Source organism: Larus michahellis, chromosome Z (assembly GCF_964199755.1).
Source record: "Larus michahellis chromosome Z, bLarMic1.1, whole genome shotgun sequence".
Classification (NCBI taxonomy): domain Eukaryota; kingdom Metazoa; phylum Chordata; class Aves; order Charadriiformes; family Laridae; genus Larus; species Larus michahellis.
In genome coordinates this window covers 19,706,326-19,721,122 of record NC_133930.1, presented here as the reverse complement: position 1 = coordinate 19,721,122, position 14,797 = coordinate 19,706,326, and positions in this window count along the sequence as shown.

Here is a 14,797-nt window from a genome sequence, read left to right as displayed (position 1 = left end):
ATACAAAAGGAAGCATCTTATTCCCGGTTACAGTTGGGAAGGTGAGGCACAACAGTGTGACATGATTTGGCATAGGTCACTGCACGTGTCTGTGCAGACAAAATAAGAGTCAGAATCCTGATCTCCTGCGACCTGCTTAGGTTGTTCTTCATGTATTGTCTGTTCTCTGTGCCCTGAACTCATCCTGCCTCTTGGAAGACTGTAACTGGCTGATATGGGAGCTGGGGGTAAGGACAGGCATGTGTGGAAGAGAAGGAGGCAAGAAAGCATGTTGCAGGCCAAACTGTAGGTTTTGTAGCAATTTTTGTCTGTTGTTGAAAAGGCTTTGGTCTGGATCTGCACATTAAAAATGTAATTCAAATCACTGGACACTTCCAGAAAAATGCATTTTTGTTCACAATTAGGTTCAGTTACCTAGTAAAAAATAAACGTATTTATAAGGAATCCTTTACAGTTTTCTGTTTTTTAAAAGTCTGTTTTGCTATACTCCAAGTTGGTTAGTAGTGACCTTTGGGTTCACAGCACTGTGAATAATAAATTGCATTTTTAAAAGAATAATTTTCTGATTGAAATATACCAGACTTTACACTATCACTAGAAAAATTCACAATGTATTTTGTTTGCCAACCGTCATGGAAATTTTGTAAAAAAGCTTTTCCATTTATTTCTAGGCTTTCAGTCCCTTTGTGCTAGCGGTTAGTCTCAGACAGCCTGCTCTGCCCGCTCCTTGGACATCTCATCGTGTTGTGGTCTTAACCAGGGCCCAGAACAGACCCAGGTCTGATAGGTCAGACACTGCAATCCCTTGTTCAGCTCCTGCCCCCTCTCTCCAAATCTTAGTTACCTCAGCTTGATGGTAGCTGTGAAATCGTTGTGAAAAAAACCCACCAAAAACCCAACAAAGGAGAGAAATGAAAAAATAGGTGAAATGTCTGTGAACTGTAAAGTTTTCTAGTGTTTTCAGTATGCATTGTAGGGTATTACAACTAAGGCAGTGTACAATTTAATGTTAATTTTAGCCCACGAAGTTCAGTGTTGCCTTTTGAAATGATTAAATAGACAGATATGTCCAATTCTTCATGTAAGACAGAAAAATGCCTTTTAAATTTGAATAAAACTCAGAGCAGGTGGAATCAAGATCCATAGCTAAGTATTTGTTTTACACCAGATATTTGCCATGAGTAGAATTCCCTGTCAGTAATTGATTCAACATCCTCAAAATTAAATCTTTTTACTTCTCATTTTAGGGTTTTGGATTAAGGCCAAAATCAACACCTACAAGAAGAACTATGAACCTGCAGAAAGTATTTATAAATACTATGCTGTTACTTTTGTATGAACTCTTACGAAACCTTGATTTAGGAAGAAAAAGGTTGAGCACATGAATACATCATCAGAAAAAAAGCTGGCTGAAAACATTTGTTTATTTTTGTAAATGCCCAGAACTAGAAGGATTATCATAATTTATATTTATTTCTTTAAAAAGTGCTCTGATATATCGTATCTTCTGTATGTCTGATTACTTTCACTGGATGTTAATCAAACAATTCTACTTTCAGTCCTGGCTTCTTTGTGATTTTTTTTCGCTTTACGGATGCTCAGTTGTCTACTCTTCTGGCAACAAATACAACATGAATTAGCAAATGTAATCCCTGTGATTCACCTTCTTTTATCTCAGGTGGTGCAGACATGGGAAGCTGAAGTCAATTTCCACTACTGTCATGATACTTTGAGTGGTTGCAATAGATGGCTGTGCTGTAGTTTCACGTCAAAGACCTGTTAAGGCATATTAATAATCATTAAAGTCATGTAAGGTCATTTTTTTACTGTAGAAAACATATTTAAGATGTTAAAAATAAACCTCATCACAAAAGCATTCTTTACAATATACTGAACAGTAAACAGCTGTTTAAATAGTGATAAAAAATTATGTTACAGCCCTAAACTCTTTCCGTGTTAATGAAAGATTTAGCCAGGTAACCTGTTTATTGTACCAACAACACACGTCAGTATATTGTTACTCTCTTTCCAGTCAACAGTTACAACACATACCTTGAGAGCTTATGAACGCATTTGAACAAGTGTCCAACAAAGGACAGACACTCAATCAAAGTTATGAAGTTTAAATTGCAGTTTCTGGCATGTGCGGAGTCATCAAGTAGGTAAAGTTAACCTCACGCGTGTATGGTTTTCGTCCTGGATGAAATGTAAGCACTTCAAAAATGCAAAGAAATTCTGGACTCAAATGTAGAACTATTCTGTTCTGTTTTGATTTGTACTACTGAAATTTTGCAAAATTAAAAACATGAGAACTTCAAAAGCATGAACTTTGTCTCTGGCAGACAAAAGTATCAGTAAGATGGGTGAATCACAGCCCCATCCATGTACATGTGCTCCCTTCTGTACCTTAGACTGGGCTGCAGCCCTGGGATCACCCAGATTACAAACTGCCCTTGAAGGTCCATGGGTATGTTGGCAAAACCCCAAAAAACCCGCCCCTCACCTCACATCTGGTATCTGGCCTTTATTTGTGACTTCAGCCTCATTTACCACGATTTTGAAAATGATTCAGCTTGACCAGAAAAAACCAACCAAATCTCCCAGAACAGTATCTGTCTGCATGGGATTTCCATTGAACATGTACCTCACCCACTGTCTTTTTATTAATTCAGAAAGCCTGATTAAAAATAATCTTCACTACCCAAGATAGTGTTTCTCTGTGTGAAGCTGTGGTTTCCCATGAAAGCAGCTTTCTAGAGGAAGAAGAAAATTGTCAACTCACTCATGGAGGATCCATGAAATCGAAACCATTAAATGAGGCAAATTGTGCCATAGATTTAGGTAGTAAAAGAAAAAGCACAAATGTCGTCTACCTGACTTTCAGAACTAAGTGTGGAACCCATCTCTTTATTCGGACTTGCTCCCAGCTGTGCTCTGACAAGGATAATGACCATAAACTTGTACCTTTTCAATAACAGGGGAGTTGATAGGAGGGTACATGTCATTTTTTGAGAGCTCCTACATTATGGTGGTGATGGCTACCTACACAGCACACTGGACAGAGAGATGCAGCTTTACGTACTCATATTGAATTAGAGGTGATCACAGTCCTATGACATAAGCTTTAACTTGGTTTATTAAGTCCCCAGTTGCAAAATACATGAAACAGTGTTACTGCCAGTCAGTGCATAAATGAAGTTCAAATTAAACTACACAAAAAAGTGCTTTGCAACATACTTAGCCTTCCCCTCCATCCTTCTTAAAGTCCACTTGTTTAGTTGCCTTGTACTCTGTTGGTAATTCAGAAGTGCCCAGAGACAAGAAAGCAGAGTCCTGTTGCTCTGCATTCTCTGTAAACCCAGAGTGTTTGCCCAAAGACACTTTTTGAAAGTGTGCATCCTTTTGGCTTATCTTGTGCGGCTCTTTTGGTAGCAGAAAACTCACAGAATTTCATGGTCAAATATTTAAAGGAGGAAAAGATATTTTAACGCAGCTAACTGTACTAAATATGATTTTTCTTCTTAGTGCATCCTTTTAATTTGTAACAATTTTTAAGCATTTTTCTCAATTTTTTTCCCAGTGCTTGGTGAATGCCTCTGACCATGTTTAGAGTGTCTAACATGGCTAAGACATCAGTGCAGGCAGCACTGATCCCAACCAACCTCTCACAGACGAGTTTAACAAACAACTGGGGCAGAAGAATTAGAGATGGGGATATTTGGAGAGACTTTCCCAATTATTGAGGACAAAAGCAAGCTCTGATCTCCTACACAAATTCTTTAACACACTTCAGCACTCACTCAGCATCTGAGGTTAATCCTGAAGATCATGAAATAATTAATGTCTCAATTGTTTATTTCCTCCTTAGTTACCGAGATATTATCTTGGAAATCCCCATGGTCCAGTTGAATCTCTTTCAAAGCTCTCTAGTACCCTTTCTGGATTGTTCGTATTTGCCACAGACCCTTCAAAATAACAAAAAGGGCTGACACTCCCTTCTGTGGGCTTTGAATCAGGCTACACAACACTGGAAGGCATGAACTTCTTGAGTACACCAGGCTGTTTTCCTTGGTTATACTGATTAAGCAACTTTACATGAGTTGTTGGAGAAAACATGGGCATTTGTTTCTTGTCATTTTGATCTGATTTTTTCTGATTTTTTTCTGGGAGTGACTGTATCAAACTCACTTGGGGGAATAAAATAAAACTAGATGGGAGAGATTCTGTGTTGACTTTGGTTCCAGTCTATTGAAGTGTATGGAGGAAGTCACGGGTCCTTATTCACTGGTACTCAGTAGCTTTTCTACATGAAGGTCTAATTTGCACCAGTAGAAAAACAGAAATAAAGCTGCTGGGCTCTGTTTTGCTTCCTCCACTGTCTCCTCTGTTTCACTCTGCAGGGCATCTATCTGGGGAAGACAGGTGACTGTGCAGGAGATGGCACTTGAAAAGCTCTTCATTGACCATATTCAGCTGTATAAGGGCTACAGCAACATTATCACTTCAGAAGAATGTGTGTTTGAAGTAAGTCTCATGTTTGATCCCATCTTCCCCACCTTGGTTTCCTGTTGCACAGTAGTCTTGAAGCCTGTCAACTGGATTCCTTTCAGATGAAATGAAACCAACAGGAGCTCACCTAATTTACTTCAACTGCTAATGGGCATTTAGTCCAGATGCCTGAGCTAGAGCCGGTTGTTAGCTACTTTCTCCTCATACATGTACAGGGTGGACCCTGGATCTCAGCATCAGCTGTTTCATTTCCCAGGTCCACTCATGCCACTCCTCACTCCTTACTGCTGCAGACACAGGTAAGGCCACTCTGTGCAACCTGGAGCATGTCTAGTAGAAGATGAGGGAATCTTATACATTGTGTGTAGCTCCTACTGGTCATAGTAGGACAGTTGTGACAGCAAAACAAGATCATAGCTATTGCACTGGAGACATATCTGCCAGGAAGGTGTCAAACTATATCAGAAATGCCGACACGATGTTTTCAAGAATGAAAATAACCAAATAAATGAGTGATGGAACTCACTCACAGTGAGTGGAGGTGGAACACACACAGTGCATGAAGCTGCAAGGAACTGGAATATGGAGATGCACCTCAGCCAGTTTGAACATTTGTGTAGACTTTTCTTCTCTTCTGCATACACGCACCCCTGACCCAACAAGCAAGCAAACACGTTGGTCTGGCTTACTTAAATAAAATAAACAAAGTCCAGCAAACAGGTAGCAGACCTGCATTTTTGCCGCTGACTAGGAGATCCATCCAGAGAGGAACTAGAAATGGGTTTTAGTCCTGAACTTTGTCTGCTTGTTGGCCTAAGTCCTTGCCTATCTGCTATTACCGAAGGAGGCCGTGAGCATGTGAAACCCCAAGAGCATCTGTGGAATTGCCTCTATTCACCTTCCAGATCAATCAGTCAGGTTTTCTGTTTCACAGGATGCTGCTTCATCCAAGCCGTAAGCAATGTACAGGAAGAGCTAGTGAATCAAATGAGTATTAGGGGTGTCAGATGCTTTTGAAAATTGCCTCATAATCTAATCAAATCACTTTATTTAAACAAAACACTTCCAAGTATGCTTTATCACAAAGCAAATATATCTGTATAACCAAGGGAACATTTTACTCCCTTGTAGGATACTCCTAGTATCTGGTACAGTGAAAATTAGCAAGAAGGTTATAATTTCAAGAGAATGAATGTTTGTCAACTATGTTTACATTTCAGTAAATACACAAGGGCTAGATTTAGAAGTGATTTTGACAGCAAGGAAAAGTTCTTCAGTGAGAACCAGGAGTGAAACAAACTAGGATGTGGAGAAAAGCATGGAGGGATTTGCACTGACTGTTAATGCTCATACTCAAGATTTTTAAATAAGAAAATATTAAAATTGTGGAACAAAAAGCAAGTAGCAAAAAGAGATGATAGACAAGCAAGAATATTTACAGTCAAGGCAAAAAAAGCAAATGCAGAAGTTAGAGGCAAATGAGAAGGCAATCAGTAGCGCACAAGGTTGTATTTACATCATAATAAATAGAGGGAGTAACTGCTCACAACTGCTTTCACAAATCCACTGGGAAAGAGATCTGATCATAGCAATCCATGCTCCAAAACACAACCACACACCTGACGATGAGTGTCCAAGTGTCAACGTTACATGGGGAGATAACAACACAGCGGGGGCTGAGGCATTGCAATTCCTCAGTTTGGGATGGAGGACTCCTGCATCTCCCACTTTGTGGGTAAGTGCTTTAACCATGGGTCCCTGTCTAAAAGGTAAGTAGCAGAAAGCAGCATGAATTTTGGCTTTGCTAAAACAGGACATAGCAAGTCTTTCTCACTTTGGCAAGGAACAGGTGTAAGAGACCTCAGTGAAGGGTCTTGACCCTTCGTCTTGTGTATTTAGAGGTGGCTGTTTGAAGGTGGGTGCTGTGGTGTTGGGGCAGCTCACATGTGTGTAATGCACCGCTCAGGCGGCTTAGTGTGGAGGTTTTCTTGGCTTTGTGTCTACTTTGAGATGCCCTTCTTTCTCCCTGCCCTGCCTCTGTGTAGGCAACCTAAATGTGTAATGGTGTGTGTACTCAGCAAGGGGCAAAAAGTCAAGCACTGGCTTCACCTCCTGTGCTCGGAGACGGCAGGAGTGGTCCGTAGCTGTTCGGATGTGTAGGTGTATCGCTGTTCTGTATTGGCAGGTCCTCCCAACAGCATCCTCGGTCAGGCGGTGAAAGGGGTGCTGCTCCAGCTGTGGGTAGAACAGCATATGACTGCCAGTGTATGAAGGCACCTCTTCTCTCCAGGCTTTAGACTCCTTTCTCGGAGCTGAAGGACATTACCAAAACACTGCAACTCATACAGATGTCTCTATTAATGTTTTTTGCCATATGCATGTAACCAGATCTGGTATCCAGTGCCAATGTGTGTGGTTGCATCCCCCCCTGACTTTTAGGTGTCTAAACCTTTTATTGAAGCCTGTCCCTGCTCTCATGGACAGTTGCTGAGCTGCTGCTGGGGCACGCATGGCAGGACTCTGTGCCCCGATGTCTATAAACACTAGTATATCCACTTAAACTTCAGTAGGCAAATTGGCCAAGTGACTTTAGCAGGACTGATTTACTTAGGTCTAGTCATGCAATATATGTGATCGCTCTGCCTGTATGGTTTGTATAGTAAGGTGTGAATCTCACAGGATTTGAGGATATGTTAGTTTTTTAAATATTTGAATAGGGAGGTTTAAGAGAAAGGGGGTGTGTGTTAAAGTGACATTTCTAGAGATGATGACTCTCCTGTTTTGTATTTCAGTACTTCATTGCTGTATGAAGTAGCAGTCATGAGGGATGCAATAAAAGGAATTACACCACTTACAGAAAAAAAGGTCCCCTTGCTCAAAATCAGCCGATCAGTTCTTGGCTTTGAGAGTTGGAGTTTCTAACTTGAAATGAATCCTGAGAAGAGTTCATAGGACTATTTATTAACATAGACTGATGCTGTATACCTGAAAATTTTACACAACTGCAAAGAGTCAGCCTATATTATGCTCTAATGGGGCAAAACGGCCTTAACTGTCCACCAGCAAAGAAGGTACTTTGCAATTCCCTAACTCAAGTGGATCTCAGGTGGAAATAAACACTTGAAGGAGGCCTCGTAAGACATTTCATTTTGATTTCTGACAGTTGTTTGCATCCTTGGCACATTTTGCGCCATTTTTTGTGGCGAGAGGTAAAAGAATGCTACAAAGTCACTATTTAACCTGAGATGCACCACAGCTCAGCTTTCTAAAAGCTCTGTTTCAGTTCTTTTTTCTCTTAGGAAACTCCTACTTGTTATTTCCTTTGCAGTTGGTTGGTTTTCTAGGGATGACCGCATAGATGATAAGAGGTATGTACCCAGCATCTCTATAAAGTATTCTTCAGAAATCTAATTAGAGCTATCAAATATGCATTCACATTACCACAGTAATGGGCAACACGTATTCCAGGATGTTCTAGCAAATGCATTTCAACAAGTTAAAGAGGAAAGGAAGAGATGAGGCTAAAACTAATAGGTGAATTTCTTACACTGGGTTCTTTGTCTGAAAGACGTTATTAACAAAACAGCTATGGATATATTTATTGATAAAATGTTTTCTACCATTTTATTCTTGTTTTTTCTGATAGTCCTCAACATAGCTCCATTTGTATGTATGTTTGTGTTGTGTTCCTCTCTTTTCTTTCATTACCAAGTTTGTATCTCCTGGTGAAATTCAGGGTCCCCTTTGTCTCAGTGGGCTTTTGAGTGGGCTCAGGAATCCAGTGGTTCCAAGGTCTTTGCAGGACTGGAGGCTCACACAGCCTCTGAGAGGAGCTGGAGTGGACTTGTATTTCCTGTGAGAGGAAAGAATTTCGCATACTGTGTGTGGACTGAGATGATTTGACCTATACCTACACCCTGAACGTCAAGAAAGGTTTTAGAAGTTTAAAAAGGTGGAAGTGTTGAAACAGATGAACATCTACTATGGAGTTAGGTACAAACTTCGTATCTTCAACACATTAAGTTTTTAAAGTGCTCAACTAAGAACACAGTCTTAGGGTATGAATTAACCTATGTCATCTAGAAACTGCAGGACTAAACCACTGGTTTGCTGAAGTCAGTATCTCAATAGTGAGTGAGAGTGAGAGACCTGTTTTCAAAAAGTGCAGTACCCAAGAGGAAAAAAAACCACCCCAAACTAAAATACATTTTAATTGAAAACTTAGCTTATAGTCTGACCTCATTCCCTGAATATTAATTTTTTAAAGTGAAACCAGAGACTTTTTCCATGGGAAATAGTACGGAGATGCAACAGAATTTCAGGAACTCAGAGCTGATGGAACTGAACCTGTCAGCAATTATTTGAGTGAAACACATTTGCAAAGAGAGATGACAGCTGCTTTTTAAGGCGTATATTTAATTGCCCTTATCCAGGAAAGAATGTCAGAGACCTTGCCCTGTCTCTGAGACCACCTTAGAGGAATCATCTACAACAGGTGTCTGAAGCCTTGGATGTAGCTACGTTTCATAATTATTCAAAGTTGTAATTACTTTTTGCATAACTTCATTTTACAATAAATTATAGCAGTTTGCTACTAGTAATGTAGTAATAAGTACTGTGCTAACAACAGAAGTTGCTAGAGAAGCTTTGGAAAGAACCACATCTGAGTGGCATTTTGGCCGTTTGTTAATCCAGACTCTCAGGATTCCAGGATAAAATATTATTTACGCACACAACTGGCAGCTGGCAACAAACCCAGAGGTTCTGTTGTTGGGTGGGAGTTTAGCCAAGGTAACAAAATGTAGTTGTAGATTGTGCACAGTCCCCAAAGCCAGCACGGGATTCCAGCATGTTGGAAGCCTTAACTGACACAGTCTTTGTAGCAGTGGTGTGCCGAAATGCATTCTTAATGTGCACAGAAAAAGGGAGTACACACTGAAGAGATAACCTTAGCAGAAAGGGCTGGGATGGATGAACCTAGCAGGACAGCTCTTGATCTGCCCATCGAACAGCAAGACCAGGCAATTACTATTGCGTGCTGCTGTAGAAATCAATTGTGAATTGTATTGTTTTCTGAAAGCTAAAGGTCACATTAAAACTGACAATCCTGGGAGTCAAAAATATGTTATATGATAAGTCATATAATTCAGTAAAATGCACTTAATCCTTGGTGCATTTCTCCCCTCCCCCCCATTTGTAAACCAATAGGAATCTTTTACAAGCCAGAAACTGGCAGCTGATTCCCTGAGATAGAGATCTTTAGTTTACTTATGCATGCTTGCTAACGAGGCTCATCATTATTGCTAAATTTAACATTGGAAATAAAAGAAATGTAAGTACTGGGGAAGGTGTACAAATGGACAAAAGCCAGAAAAACATAAAAATGGTACTCTATCTTTCATGTGCCAGTCTATCTAGATAATGCAGCATACTTGTGGCACAAGAATGCAGAAACGTAAGGAACAAGTTCAGGGTTTTTTTAAATTTTCTTGCTTGTTCGGATAGGAGATGTAACTTTCCTTAATGTCTGAGGTGTAGAGATTCATCTGAGGAGGAACAGTGGGCAGTCATTTCCACGGCTCTCTCCCAACATGTTCACAACCACTTTTACTGTGCTGGCAAAGAACTGGACAGAGACGTTAAGTGCATGGCTTGAAGTAAGCCCCAGCAAAGAATCAGGAACTTCTTTCCTGCCTTGTCCTCTGAAGGAAATCTTAAATAACCCATGTTTTGTACAGCTAAAATGAAGCTGTGGGTTCACTGCCAGAATACTCCAGTTGCCTGGTCAACAATATTTCATACTGGAGTCTAAACAATGGTTGCTTGTTGCAGTGTGAAATGATGTGAAGAAAACAGATACATAAACCAACTCCCTTAATTTTCTTGATTCCTTACTTTCCCATCCTTTCTCTGCTTTCCATTGCAGTTAGAAACACTTGAGGGTCAAAGCTCCTTTTTGTAAACGGGAACCTACTCTATTGTCAGTCACTTAGAGAGGCCCCATGGTTTGCGCTGTACCACTGTGAGAACCATTCCTCTGACCCACTCAGAACCCTCTGAGTATTGATATGACTGAGCAGGCAACAAGATTGGGAACTTTCTGGGATACTGGCTGAAAAGCTAGAGAGAACAGTGAAGAAATACTGAAAGAAAAATTAAGATGTTTCCATACCTCAAGATCTCACCTAGCAAAGCTGGGACATAATTTTCTCTCTGGCAGGAGGTTAGAGGCCTCAGTTCCCAGAAACCTCTCATCACTTTGGAACTGCAAAATGGAAACAAATTTTCATCAAAATATGTTCAACAGTTTTATTCTGACCTATTTCAAATAGCAGCTCAAAACTGTGGTAAATCTTACACAGATCCCTCACACTTCCAAAAGGGTAATTTTTTTCTTAACATAATTTGTTACACCTTTCTTAGTTTATCCAATTGAGTATCAAAGGCAGTGACTACGTCCTCTCTAGAGAACTAATCAGTCCAATATGCCCTTGATGTTCAAGTCCCTGTGCTCCTTAGCCAGGAAGGTTTCTCTAACTAGGCCTTCGGTTTAAGCAAAAGTTTCCTGTTCGTAGTCTAGAAATTTATCTAAAGATCAGTTTTTTTTACCACGCTCTTTCACTTGAAATGGAGACAACATGTGATATATTGCTTTTAAGACAATATTCTATGACTGGCTCTTGTGATCCTTCTACTTGCTAGAACATGTTGGGCAAGGGCTGTAGCTTTTACCTACCACTTCATTTCCAAAAAGGACTGTGGTGAGTTGACCTTGACTGGACGACAAGTGCCCACTCAGCAGCTCTATCACTCCCCTCCTCAGCAGGATGGTGGAGGGAGAAAATAAGTTGGAAAAAAACCTCATGGGTCAAGGTAAAGGAGGTTTAATAAAGCAAAAGTGAAGGCCACATGCAGAAGGAAAGGAAAACAGAAGATTTATTCTCTACTTCCCATCAGCAGGCAATGTCCAGTCACCTCCCGGGAAGCAGGGCTTCCGTATGCATAGCAGTTGCTCTGGAAGACAAACATCTTAAACAACAAGTGCCCCCCTTTCCTCCTCCTTTCTCTTAGCTTTTATTACTGAGCAGATGCCATATGGTATGGAATATCCCTTTGGTCAGTTTGGGTCAGCTGTCCTGGCTGTGTCCCCTCCCAAGATCTTGTGCCCCTCCCCTCCCCCCCCTCCCGCCCCCCGAGCCTACAGGTGAGCGGAGAGACAGCTTTGATGCTGTGCAAGCGCTGCTGGGCAGTAGCCAAAACTCTGGTGTCTTATCAACACCTTTCTAGCTACCATCAAGCTAGCATCACGTCTTGTCAGCAATCATTTGGCAAGGAGCACCCCCATTATCATGTTCTGAGATACCCGGGGCCTATGAGTATTAGTGAACCTTGTTCATCAGTCTGGGCATGATGAATCCAGCATTTCCTGAAACAAGTTATTTCAGTCAGTGCTTAATTCTCTGATAACGTTGTGAGGCTTGATATGGTCCAAATCTCACCTTCAAACTATAAACTCTTATTTTATCTGAATAAATTCTGAAGTCTGATGGTGATGACAAATTAGTATCAAAAGACCTTAAGGAGAGCGTATGAAAAAAAAAAGTTACCATAGGGTTGAGAACCTGCTTTCAAGCATGTACCAAGCATATCAGCACCATCTGCTGACAGCGGGGATGAACTACTTGGTCTCTATATACTGTTTTGGGAATATTTTTAGTAAACCACAAAAATTCACCAACGTTTCTTGTGTGTAAGTGAAATAATTGAGCAACTGGCTACATAGTTGCCATAACAAGGAGCCTAAAATGAGTCCACAGTGAGAAGGCAATGATGTCACTTAACCAAGACGACCTTTTCATTTCACTTTGAAGACACGTTAGTGAGATGCTGGAAGCATTTCAGAAATGATATGATTAGCCATGAACAGCTTTTCTAAAACAAAACTCCTTCATTTAAAATTCAGTTACAATTTCTAAGTGTCAACAGAGCTTTTACTTACCACATCCCTTCCAAAATATCACGTGCTTCCAGTGAAGAAGAGAGTTTTAAGGATATCCTTGATGTTATAATACCTGCCTAACAGTCCAATACATCCTTAACAAACACAAACCAATTCAGAGTCTCCCGTGGCACTTCTGCTTACTTCTGGATTTTATTTAACACTGACTTCATTTTGGGATCTACTTATTTTAAGGCTACTAGCAAACATGATATCCTGACATGCTTTCCACTTGCTAATCAGTGTTCAGAAGGAGTTTTACAGAAAAACCTCAAATTTTTTCTCTTAACTCGTTCGTGGTTCGTGCATGCAAGGGTTGAAGGTTCATAGGCAGGAATTACTGCTTGTTACACCAATTACAGTGGGTCATATTATTTACTTTTTAATGCCTTGATCTGCATTAGTTAATCCTAATTCTAGTTCACTCAAACAAAACCTTGTTGACTTTCAAAGACTTTAGTCTTTTATTCCAGGTTACGACCATATAGCTCTCAGACTGCGACCTCTTTCCTCCCACTATCAAACTGCATGGTTATGGGTTTGCTCAGCTGAAATAAACTTTTCAGTGCTGTCAAAAGCTTCGTTAGAGGCCCAAACACTGGTCTGGTAAGTAAGAGCTCAATACACTTCACTCAATGAGTGTTGCTGATTCATCCAGTGTTTGTGAGTTGGCTTTGCGGTACATGCCAGCAGCCGCTGTCAGGCAGGGTAACATGAGTTGGCCACGCTCATGTTAGTCTTGTAGGAAGAAATCATATTCAGTTAAACGAACAACTGAAGCATTGCAAACAACCCCTTGTGATACTACTCGAGCAATGCCTTGTGTGTTTGCTTCACAGAAAGCATTAAAATGGTGTTAAGTGACTCAGCCACTTTGTATCATGGGTGTGCTTAGCTGTGTCCTTACCAATACAAAGTGAGATAAGAAAATGGCAATTTTGAAATGGTTTTCCTTTAATTTGGCAAAACTGCTCTATCATCTGATACTTAAATATTGCCTACAACTCAGGCATCAATAAAAATATTTTTCTCTTTCAGCTTGCTTACATGATGTCCTTTCGCAGATGTGACATGTGCAGCTATAGAAATACAACTCAGTGGGAAATGGGACTTTACATGAGAAGGTTTTTGCAGAATTTTTTTTTCATTCAAATAATATTTTTCCAACTGAAAATTTAGAAAAATCTCTCAGGTTTGCCGGGGGAAAAAAAGTGAAACCATAAGAAAGGGAAGAAAACTTAGAGCACATTTTTTAAAGTGGCACTCTGTTTCTTACTCTTAGAAAATAACACCTCTAACATTGATTCTCAGAGCCAAAAGCTAGAATGAGGAAAAATGGGCTCTTTACATGCTGTGTGTCTCAGCTTTTGTTGCTTGAAAACCCAAGTGGCATCACTCCAAATTTTGAAACTGTAGCAAGGGCTGAAAAAGGACTGTTCTGAATTTACTCTGAAAAAAACACGGAAGGTAGATGTAGTGATGTAGTGGTAGTTCTTCTTTTCTGTTCCTATCTCTTTGGATGTAACTAAAACCTATCTTCCAACAAAACTGCGTTTGACTTCTTGCTTACCAAATCTGCACTCGAGTTTTCTCAGCCGAAGCGAGTGACTCAGGGCATGTGCAATCCCTCTGTCCCCTGCACTCCATACAACACCTGCACGAGCAACTCATCTGCTGCGATACAATGGCTTTTTCACATTTTCTCCTACAACTTCTGCCTTTGCCTGCCATGTTAAAGTGAACAGCTGCAGGTTATTTCTATGGGTCCAGTTGTTCAGGGTGGTGGTGAGATTTTGCTCACTTTTGGTTTTGGGGACCTGGGCGGGAGGAGAGGCCACCACACAGGGCATGGACAGACGGTGGCCTAGGCTGGGTCTCTGCTCCAGCTCCCTGTTTGGGACAGCCAGGCCCCAACGCCTCAGCCAGGCGTTGCCCCCCAAGGCCTCGCTGCGTGGCGGTGCCCGACTCCTCACAGCGGGCAAAACCCTCACTGAGGAGCAAACCGACATGAGGGTTTTTTGCCTGCAGAATGTGCCAAAGCCACCCTCGCCCCACTGCCTAGCCAGGGGCCGAGGCGGCAGCTCCCCGAGAGCTCGGCACGGCCGTTTGGGGAGCAGCCCCACAGGACATGGCCCTGCGCGGGTGACCAACCGGGGTGACGGCCCCGCGGCCTGCCCGTCCCTGTGGCCGAGCCAAGGCCGTTTGGCACCGGCGGCCGCCGCCGCATCCCTCCCCCGCCGGGGCGGCGGGACCCGCCGCGCCGCGCTCCTTTGCCGCCCGCCGCCGATC